Source organism: Trachypithecus francoisi, unplaced genomic scaffold, assembly GCF_009764315.1.
Source record: "Trachypithecus francoisi isolate TF-2019V2 unplaced genomic scaffold, Tfra_2.0 Lachesis_group0, whole genome shotgun sequence".
Lineage (NCBI taxonomy): Eukaryota > Metazoa > Chordata > Mammalia > Primates > Cercopithecidae > Trachypithecus > Trachypithecus francoisi.
The window spans coordinates 57,488,768-57,500,513 of NW_022681453.1; the positions used below are offsets into that span (position 1 = coordinate 57,488,768).

The window sequence follows — 11,746 nt, forward strand, 5'->3', positions numbered from 1 at the left end:
CCTGAGCAATAAGAGTGGAATTCCATCTAAAAAAAATTTAAAAATTAAAAAAAACTAAAATTAAAATAATTAGCTGGGCAGTGGAGGTGTGGGCCTGTGGTCCCAGCTACTTGGGAGGCTGAGGTGGGAGGACTGCTTGAGCCAGGGAGGTTGGGGCTTCAGTGAGCCATGAGCAGTCCACTGCACTCCAGCCTGGGTGACAGGGCAAGACCCTGTCTCAAAAAAAAAAAAAAGGTTAAAAATGAACAGACACCTCATGAAAGATCTACGAATGGCCATTAAGTACATGAAACTCAACCATTAGTCATCAGAGAAATGCAAAGTAATACCACCATGAGACACCATTTCCTACCTATCAGCACCATCTCAAATGAAGAGTGGCATCAAATGCTGCCAAGGTTGTGGAACAACTGGAACTCCCATACACTGCAGGCGTGAGTTTGATCTCGAAGTCCTGACCTCAAATGATCCTCCCACCTCGGCTTCCCAAAGTGCTGGGATTACAGGCGTGAGTCACTGCTCCCGGCCAGCAGGCGTGAGTTTGAATCTGTACAACTGCTTTGGATAACTGTTTGGCAATTTCCTAAAAAGTTAAAGAAATTCTATGACTTAAGCAACTCTAGCTACTTACCCACGTAAAATGATACGTTACCAAAAAATATTGAGCACAAACAAATGTTCACTGTAAGGTAGGAGGCAGCCGGGACCGGACTCCAGATTAGATTGAAGACTAGCGGAAACTGGCGAGGGGCGCTTAAAGTCCCTCTCCATAAGACACACCCACCACCGCCATGACAGTTTAACATTGCCGTGGCAACACCCGGAAGTTGTTGCCTCTTGTTGCGGCAACACCGGAAGTTCCCGCCCACTTTCTAGCTAATTCTGAATGACCCGCCTCTTAATTAGCAGGTATTTTAAAGTGGACCTAAATATGCCTACAAAACTGTTCCTACGCTGCTCCCCTCTGCACAGTTACTGTGGGGGTAGTCTTGCTGTGCCAGAGCACAAGACAGCTGTGCCAGACACAGCTCACTGGAGCTGTAACAGTGCCGCCGCCACCTCAGCAAAGCTGTTCTCTTCTACCTCCGGCTGGCTCTTCAAGTCTTCCTGGGCAAGCGAAGAACCTGCCCTGCCTCATTAGGGCAGTATCATAATAGCCTAACTGGAAGTAACCCAAATCTCTGTCAACAGGAGAATGCGGCCGGGCCTGGAGGCTCACGCCTGTAATCCCAGCACCTTGGGAGGCCGAGGCGGGCGGATCACAAGGTCAGGAGTTCAAGACCAGACTGACCAACATGTGGAAACCCCGTCTCTACTAAAGACAAAAATTAGACGGGCGTGGTGGCGTAGGCCTGTAGTTCCAGCTACTTGGGAGACTGAGGCAGGAGAATTGCTTGAATCTGGAAGGCGGAGGTTGCAGTGAGCCGAGATTGCACCACTGCACTCCAGCCTGGGTAACAGAGCAAGATCCTGTCTCAAAACAACAACAACAACAACAACAAACAGGAGAATGGATAAGTTGTGATATATTAATAAAATGAATACTAGTCAGTCAGCAACCAAAAGGATTATGGAGTATCGGTAGTTACTAATAAACTTGAAAGCATGAACAAATCCCATAGGCGTAATGGTTGTTTTGTGTTTTCGAGGAGGTCTTGCTCTGTTGCCCAGGCTGGAGTGCGCAGTGGTGAAATTATAGCTCACTGCAGCCTCAGACTCCTGGGCTTCAGCGATGGTCCCAGGAGCCTCGGCCTCCCAAAGCACTGGGATTACAGGTTCACACCACCATCCCTAGCCACTGTTGAATGAAAAAAGCCAGACGCAAAAAGAATGCAGACTCTAAGATTCCATTATTTTAAGTTCAATAACAGGCAAAACTAGCCGATCACATTAGAAATAAGAGCAGTGGTGGCCTCTAGTGGGGAGGGAAATTCATTGGAAAGAGACAATTTCTGCAGCGAAGGAAAGGTTCTATATCTTGATTTGAAGATTGAGCACATAGGCATATACTTAAAATCTGTGTATTATACCTTCACTAAAATATAATTCTTTCGGATTTGAAAATTTAATAATCAACTAAACACATTTGGACACGGACACACCCATTATGTCCCAATTTATTGACTCATCCTGTGTGTGGCTATCATTGAATCCTCCCAACACCGCCTTAATTGGGTGCTATTACTATTCTGATTGTTTAGATGATAAAACACAAATGCAAAATACCTGAGCTACACTTGCCCAATGTTTGCAGGATGAAGGAGAATAAGGGACTTATTCACCTTCGGGGGTTTGTGCTCCTGATCCCAGTGCTACCTGTTCTGGGCCCTGGGCTGACTGCTGGGAGCCTTCATAGACCCCACAGGCCAGAGGAGGAGACAGTGTGTGGGGTGGTGGTGAACACAGGGCATGCCTAGTCCCTGGGGATGGATGGGGCAAGGCCTTAACTCCACCTGGGAGGACAGGAGTGGGTATGGGAGAAACTCTGTTATGAGAGTGAGCTCAGGACCACTGGGAGCAGGGGCAGGGGTCACCCTACAACATGGTCTCATAACCAATCAGCTTAGCTTGAAAATGCGTTTTAAAACTTTTTTTCTCCCTTTCTCCAGTCTTAACCTTGAAACATTCAAACTTTGTTTCTCTCCCTTCCCACTAGACACTCCCTGCACTGCACTGGGCTAGTTTATCCAATTATAGGCTTGCTTAGAAATTCCAGGGAATAGGCCAGGTGCAGTGGCTCATGCCTGTAATCCCAGCACTTTGGGAGGTCAAGGCAGGTGGATCACAAGGTCAGGAGTTTGAGACCAGCCTGGCCAATATGGTGAAACCCTATCTCTACGAAAAATACAAACATTGGCCGGGCGTGGTGGCACGTGCCTGTAGTCCCAGCTACTCTGGAAGCTGAGGCAGGAGAATTGCTTGAACCCAGGAGGCAGAGGTTGTAGTGAGCTGAGATTGTGCCGTTGACTCCAGCCTGAGTGACAGAGCAAGACTCCATCCAGGGGCTAATCTTGAAATGAACCAGGGGTGAAGACCCAGTTGCAGAATCCTTTCCATCTAGAGATGGCCTCAAGGCAGTTAATCTACAACCTGGCCAGTGTTGAGATGGCCCCAGCCTGTGCTCCAGGTGGACAATAACTCAAGATAGTCGTCAGAACGAGACACACAGACTGTATATCCTGCACACTCCTGCATGCTTCTCATATCAAGTTTCCCTTCTTAAATACCGTACCAGGCTGGGCGCGGTGGCTCAAGCCTGTAATCCCAGCACTTTGGGAGGCCGAGACGGGTGGATCACGAGGTCAGGAGATCGAGACCATCCTGGCTAACACAGTGAAACCCCGTCTCTACTAAAAATACAAAAAAACTAGCCGGGTGAGGTGGCGGGCGCCTGTAGTCCCAGCTACTCGGGAGGCTGAGGCAGGAGAATGGCGTAAACCCGGGAGGCAGAGCTTGCAGTGAGCTGAGATCTGGCCACTGCACTCCAGCCTGGGCGATAGAGCGAGACTCCGCCTCAAAAAAAAAAAAAAAATACTGTACCAAGCCCAAAATATTAAATCGTCTTTTGCAGGTATGAGCCTGGCCATTTCCCAGATTCTAGCATTTGATTGTTAAAACTGTTTTCCTTTCACCACATCTTGCTTCTCGTATCTGGCTTCCATTCAGCAAGCAGACAGGCTGGCGTTTGGTGACAGTCTGACCAGGCACCTCACCTGCTTGAACTTTTCACAACTCCCCATGGCCTTCTGCCACAGTGCCCAGACCTGACTGCACCTTGGATCCACCTGGGGAGCATATTGAAAGTAAAGATTCCAGCCGGGCATGGTGGCTCACACCTGTAATCCCAGCACTTTGGGAGGCTGAGGCGGTTGGATCTCTAGGTCAGGAGTTCAAGACCAGCCTGGCCAATATGGTGAAACCCCTGTCTCTACTAAAACTACAAAAATTAGCTGGGCACAGTAGCAGACACCTGTAATCCCAGTTAATTGGGAGGCTGAGGCAGGAGAATCACTTGACCCTGGCAGCAGAGGTTGCAGTGAGCTGAGATCATGCCACTGCACTTCAGCCTGGATGACAGAGTGAGATTCTGTCTCAAAAAAAAAAAAAGAAAAAAAAGAAAGTAAAGATTCCCAGATGCCTGTGTGGAGAGTCTCAAAAATGGAAAGCAGAGGCCTCTGAGAGGAATGTGGCAGCCTTTTGTCCTTCCTCACTTTCATTCATCTTCTGGAAAGGGGCACACATGAGCTGCATGGACTTCAGTCACCTTGGTTAATTTCCACCTGCCTCCTAGGGAGGAAGGGGAGGTTGGAGTGTGATAGGGATCAGAGGGTCTACAGGCCCACAGGAGGATTGTACTAACGGTGTCCCATGAAGAACAGTATTTAAGATTAGATTCAGGTGGGCGCAGTGGCTCACGCCTGGAATCCCAGCACTTTGGGAGGCCGAGGAGGGCAGATCACAAGGTCAGGAGATCGAGACCATCCTGCCTAACATGGTGAAACCCCATCTCTACTAAAAATACAAAAGAATTAGCTGGGTGTGGTGGCAGGTGCCTGTAGTCCCAGCTACTCGGGAGGCTGAGGCAGGAGAATGGTGTGAACCTGGGAAGCGGAGCTTGCAGTGAGCTGAGATCGCACCACTGCACTCCAGCCTGGGCGACAGTGTGAGACTCTGTCTCAAAAAAAAAAAAAAAAATTAGATTCTGAGAGAGTCATTCCATCTGTGTCCCACACACCACTTCAGGGGTTGCTCTAATATCTTCCAGGAGTTGGTGAGAGCTTTGCCTGCTTTGTCTCAGTTCAGGAGTCCGTCCATGGGATGTGGAAAAAAATCCTGGAGCAGGAGCTGGGATACTGATGTATCATTTAACAATTGTTGCATAACAAGCCACCACAAACTTTGTTGCTTTAAGAAAACAGTGACTTATTATTGTTTAGGACTCTATGGATCCGCTGAGTGGTTCTGCTCTGGGCCAGGTTTGGCTGACCCTGGTTGGGCTCCCTACTGCAGTCATCCAAAAGCTCAGCTGGACTGGCAGGTCTAGCACAGCCTCACACACCTCTGCCAGTTGGCTAGCTGATGTCTAGGGTGGTGCCGTGTCTCCCTCCCTCCAGCAGGCTAGCCCAGGCTTGATCCTAGGGTAGTGTATGGCACTCTGTTTCCCATGAGAGTAGAAGCATGCAGGGCCTCCCAAAGCCTAGGTTTGTAATGGGTACTGTAATCCAAAAAGTGTCTGTGACAGGTCTCAATCAATTTAGAAAGTTTATTTTGCCAAGGTTAAGGACATGCCTGGGACACAGCCTCAGGAGGTCCTGACAACGTGTGCCTAAGGTAGTCAGGGCACAGCTCGGTTTCATACAGTTTAGGGAGACATGAGACATCAATCAATATATGTAAGATGTGCATTGGTTTGGCCCAGAAAGGCGAGACAACTCGAAGTGGGGAAGAGGCTTCCAGGTCATAGACAGATAAGAAACAAACAGTTGCATTCTTTCGAGTTTCTGATTAGCTTTTCGCTGAATGCATAATTTATAGGAATAGTCACGTGCCTCAGTCTGGCTTAGTGAACCAACAGGGCGGAGGAAGCAATCAGATATGCATTTGTCTTACATGAGCAGAGGGATGACTTTGAGTATTGCCTGTTCTTCGTCCTCAAGGAATTTCCTTGTGGGTAAATTGTAAGGGTGGTATGTAGCTTTTTAAAATCTTGACTGGGTGCAGTAGCTCATGCGTATAATCCCACCACTTTGGGAGGCTGAGGCAGGTGGATCACTTGGGGTCAAGAGTTTGAGACCAGCCTCACCAACATGGTGAAACCCTGTCTCTACTAAAAATACAAAAATTAGCTGGGTGTGGTGGTGGGTACCTGTAATCCCAACTACTCAGGAGGCTGAGGCAGGAGAATTGCTTGAACCCAGGAGGCAGAGGTTGCCGTGAGCCGAGATCATGCCACTGCACTCCAGCCTGGGTGACAGAGCGAGACTCTGTCTCAAAATAAATAAATAGATAAATAAAATAAAATAAATAAAACATCTGTAGCTGTGTTATTTAGGAATACAATGGGAGGCAGGTTTGCCCTACGCAGTTCCCAGCTTGACTTCCCTCCGGCTTAGTGATTTTCGGGAGATTTATTTTCCTTTCACAGTACAATCTCACTCCATCACTTTCTAAAGACCAAAGCAAGGCATGAAGCCACCACAGATGTCACTGCTTGATGGGAGGAGCTGCCATGTCACACTGGGAAAGGCATGGATATTAGGCAAAGGCAAATTAAAACCACAATGAGATACTATCTCACACTCACCAGCACGTATATTATCAAAAACACAGAACCCAACAAGTCTGTTGGCGAAGATGTGGAGAAATTGGAACATCTGCACACTATTGGTGTGAATGTAAATGGTGTAGTGCTGTGGAAACAGTATAGCAGTTCTCAAAGAAACCTAGAATTATTGGCCGGGCGCAGTGGCTCACACCTGCAATCCCAGCACTTTGGGAGGCTGAGGTGTGCGGATCATCTGAGGTCAGGAGTTCGAGACCAGCCTCACCAATGTGGTGAAAACTCGTCTCTACTAAAAATACAAAATTAACCGAGTGTGGTGGTGGCATCTGTAATCTCAGCTACTCGGGAGACTGAGGCAGGAGAATCACTTGAATCCAGGAGGCAGAGGTTGCAGTGAGCCGAGATCGTGCCACTGCACTCCAACCTGGATGACAAGAGTGAAATTTGGTCTCGAAAAAAAAAAAAAAATTACCATGCAATTAAGCACTTCAACTTCTGGGTATATACTCAAAAGAATGAAAAGCAAAGCCTCAGATATTCGAACCCCCATGTTTATAGCAGCATTATTCATGACAGCCAAGAGGTGTCTGCTGCGTCTATTAACAGATGAATGGATAAACTAAATGTGGTGTATAAATACACTGGAATGTTATTCAGCCTTAGAAAGGAAATTCTGACCCATGCTACCACATGGATTAAACTTAAATACATGGTCAGTGAAATAAACCAATCTTAAAAAGACAAATACTGTATGATTCCACTTTTTTTTTTTCTTTTTGAGATGGAATCTCACTCCATTGCCCAGGCTGGAGTGCAGCAGTGTGATCTGAGCTCACTGCCTCCTCCACCTCCCAGGTTCAAGTGATTCTCCTGCCTCAGCCTCCCAAGTAGCTGGGATTACAGGCGCCTGCCACCACGCCCGGCTAATTTTTGTATTTTCAGTGGAGACGGAGTTTCACCATATTGGCCAGGCTGGTCTTGAACTCCTGACCTTGAGATCCACCCACCTTGGCCTCCTAAAGTGCTGGGATTACAGGCATGAACCACTGCGCCCGGCTGATTCCACTTTTCTGAGGTCCCTAGAATAGTGAAACTCAGACATAAAGTGGAATGGTAGGTTCCAGGGGCTGGAGGAGTGGGGATAGGAGCCAGTGTTTTTGTGGGAACAGTTTCAGTTTGGGAAGATAAAAACGTTCTGAGATGGATGGTGGTGATGATTGCATAACAATGTGAATATACTTCACGCCGCTGAAGTGGACACAAAAATGCCTCAGAGGGGAAAATGGAATGTGTTGGTTAAAGGGTACAAAGTTTCAGTTCAGTTAGATAGGATTAATTTTAAAATGCTTAAGATGGCAAACTAATGTTATGCATATTTTACCAAAATGAAAAGAAAATTTAAAAACAGGCGTGGATATAACTGGTGGAAGATTGGGACCATTTTTGCAAGTGATCCACCACACCTGGATCCTAAACTGTGGGACATTCCCAGTTTGCATTGACCTCTTCGAGTATCAGTGACCTCAACTTTATTTTCATTTACTTATTTATTAGAGACAGGGCCTCCTTCTGTCACCCAGGCTAAAGTGCAGTAGCGCTATTATGGCTCACGGTAGTCTTAACCTCCTGGGCTCAAGCGATCCTCCTACCTTGGCCTCCTGAGTAGCTGGGATTATGGCAAGTGCCACCACACCTGGCATCACTTTTTATATTGAGGATGAACTTCATGCTCCTGTCTGGACGTTGAGGCTGGAAAAAAAATTGGAATTAATTATCTAAGATGTGTAGCTGGGAAAGTCTACTCTTTTCATTTTACGTGGGAGACAATTAAACCTTATCCCGGGCTGGGCGCGGTGGCTCAAGCCTGTAATCCCAGCACTTTGGGAGGCCAAGACGAGCAGAACACGAGGTCAGGAGATTGAGACCAACCTGGCTAACATGGTGAAACACCGTCTCTACTAAAAAATACAAAAAAAAACTAGCCGGGCGAGGTGGCGGGCGCCTGTAGTCCCAGCTACTCGGGAGGCTGAGGCAGGAGAATGGCGTAAACCCGGGAGGCAGAGCTTGCAGTGAGCCGAGATCTGGCCACTGCACTCCAGCCTGGGCAACAGAGCGAGACTCCATCTCAAAAAAGAAAAAACAAAAAAACCTTATCCCGATAATCAGGCCCATGGCTTTGCAGTCACAGCCACAGGCTTGGGAGCAAACATGAAAAGGAAAAGAGAAACCCCAGGTAGGTGCTGTGTCTAAAGGATTGGGCCGTCACTGAAAAGACAGGAACGACAAAATGAAAGGAAATTTGCTTGTGTTTTATTTAGCAGCTTGGGGGGACAGTCAAGCTCACCTCCAAGTTTGCAAATTACAACAGGCCTGAGGCTGCACATACTAGACAAGTGTTGTTTCTCTTTCCAAGTTTTGGGACAGCTTAGGGAAATTATTCAGTCTAGCAATTCAAAGGAACTCTTTTTCATTTCTTAAAAGTTTTTACTAGAGACAGGGTCTCGCTCGGTCACCCAGGCTGAAGGGCAGTGTGGAACTCCCGGGCTCAAATGATCCTCCCACCTCAGCCTCCTGTGTAGCTGGGAGTACAGGTGTGCACCATTAGGCCCAGATAACTTTTTCTTGTTTTGTTTTATTGTAGAGAAGGGGTCTTGCTATGTTTGCCCAGGCTGGTCTTAAATTCCTGGCTTCAGGCAACCCTCCTGCCTCAGCTTCCCAAAGCGCCAGGATTACAGGAGGGAGCCACTGTGCTCGGAGCCAGAACTCTTTTTTTTTGTTTGTTTCCACTGCACTTATTACTAATATAAAACAAAAGCAAAAACAAAACAAAACTCATTCTCAGTTCTCCAACAGCTCTCATCCCTCCCTCTTGCCCATTCAACTCCTGACCCATTTCCTCAGGGCCAGTTCGAAACTGAACCTGTTCTCTGCCATTTTCACAGAAAACAATCAGTGCCAGGGATGTAGGGGAAGAGGGTTGGAAGAGGGCGACAGTACTTTCCAGGTTCCACCCAAATATAAGCAAGGTGGAGATTCACAGAATTCAAATGAAGGGACTGGTGGTCTCCCAATGACATAGTCTAACTAAAATGGGCTGGAAAGGATCTAGGTAGGGTAAATCCATCCGAGGCTTTACAAGACATCTCATGGGCCTGTATCAGACCCAGAATGACCAACACCAAGAGAAGAATGGGAAGAATGGGGAGGACCAGGGAGGCAGTCCAACGGAGAGGTCACAATTCCCCAATGTGGGGAGGTGGAAAGTCTAGAGGGCACCAACAGCCTTACTCATTGTGGCAGAAAAACTTACTCTAGTGTTGGGAAATCACAGACATGCCACAGACACCGAGAAAGGCTGTGAGGGGATGCAGAGTTTCACAAAGCACAGTGATCACAGGCTGTAGCAGTGGGGATCATGCTACTGACAGAGAAACTATGAAATCCAAAAGCAGGGAGAGTGGCCTTTTAGGAAGTAACTCTGTATCAGTCACTCAAACTTGACCCCAGGTTAAACCACCTGGCTGAGTTCCATGAGCAGTTGACAACACTGGGGGTAAGTGGTGTCACATGAATAGGACTTAAAACAAGCAGCTAGAAGAAGGGAAGGGTAGGAAGCTGCTCCAGGGCTCTCAGGAATGGAGGGCAATACTGGGAACATGTGGACAGAAACATGTGGACAGAAACATCCCAAAGAGGTTTCCTGTTCAGCAGTCATTTGATGAGGGGAAGATCCAGGAGGCAGCGGAAGGGAGCAAGGATTGGTCCCAAAGGGAAGTCTCTAGAGGCTGTGTCAGAAGAAAGTACGCACACCTTGCCCCAGTGATGCAACACAACTCTGGACCCCACACAGGGGAAGGGGTGGATAGGGTGGGTGTGTCACTGGCTGGGCGTGCTGGAAGAGCCTCACAGTAGCCATCACAGGGCCACAGGGAAATACATGGCCGCTGGTCACAGACAGCTCCTTCCACCCTGGATGGGAGGACACAGTCTCACAGTGGAGGGCTATTGACACCTGGGTGGTAGAAGGCACAGAGGTCCTCATATCGACAGTGGCCCCTTTTGGCAAAATGTCCACAGACTGGGCGGTGGGATTTGTCTTCCATAACCTAGGAGTCATCTTAGTGGGCAGGTATTCTTGATAAGAGACTTGGAGGCTTGGAGGGTTTCTCTGTTCTTAGTGAAGGCTTCGCCTGGCGGGATCCCTATGGCCTGGCCCTGGAAAAGGAGGTTCAGCATTGACTCCCCACCAACCACAACCATATGGGCTAAGTCTGGGGCCAAGGCCTCCTGGCCTTGGGCCTCTACCCTGAGGAGGAGGTGGGAGGGTCAGCAGTGGTGCAATCAGTGATCCCTTTGCTCCTGGAGGACCTCTGTGAGGAGCTGACTTAGGGTCATCAGGTTTTCGACTGACCATGGCGGGAGGCTCAGAAGGCGGGGTGGTCTGATGGGACTCCCATCCTCCTCATCTCCAGTCTCTTCCTACTTGGGCAGTGGTGGCTGCTGCTGTGGTGGGGGCTGCTGCTGATTCTGCTTCTTTCGTTTCGGCATTGTGGCGGCAGCAAAGGTTGCAGGGGCATTTGGCCAGAGGAGCTCTTGATGAAGGAACTGGACCAAGCCTCCAGCAGGGCACAGTTTTGGCTGCAATGACTTATGTCCAGTCCCATGCAAGCTGGGGCTGTGCTAATGCTCTCACTGGTCTGGACCCTTAGGCTGGTCGTGGTGCTGCCCACACTGCTTCTGGCTTTGGTTTATAATCTCATGCTCGGCCATTGCCCCCAGATGGCGCATACCATGTCAGGGTTACTAGTTTGGGCACAGTGTACAGCTCCTCTTTCCACATACATAGAGCTGGCATTGAGCATGAGTCTCTATGTCCCAAGGTGATTTCTCTCTTGGTAGCTCTAGAAGTCCATTCTCGCAAACATCCCAATCGGTCAGACAGGCTTACTATAGTGGAATCTCAAAGGAGAATGGGCTGAGATCTTGATTACTTTGTGTCCAAGAGGTAATTTGACCTCAGTGCAAAACTGCCAACTTTTCCCCAGCCACTGGCTCTGAGTAGCTAGCAGGTCCCATTATAATCTCCTTTTCCCACGGCTATGGGTGCCCCTCCACACTTGCTTTTAATTTACCTTGGAGGAGCCAGTTAATGACTCTTCTCAAAATCACAATTTGCTCTACAGTGACTTTTTTAGTTCACCTAGACAAAGAAGTAAAATACCACTTGTTTTACTTAAAACCAAACCCTCAATCTCTCTAACTGTATACCTGCAAGACCAAATAAATGATTACCCATCATCACAGCACCCCTCACTGTAAACAATTGAGGTTTGTTCCCCATGCCTTGACCACCACGTGCACACTTATCTTCCCAGAACTGTTCTGGCCTCCCGCCAGAGGGAGTCACCTTGGCAGAGGAGGAAGGGCCCCAGACTTCCCAGCACCAATGTTCTGCAGCGCCCC

The 11,746-nt window shown here is 48.3% G+C and overlaps 1 pseudogene; it reads right to left on the minus strand.

Annotated features, from left to right (window-relative positions):
• Positions 1–10,272: 10,272 nt before the first annotated feature.
• On the minus strand, positions 10,273–10,837 carry LOC117076528 (annotated as a pseudogene).
• Positions 10,838–11,746: the final 909 nt, after the last annotated feature.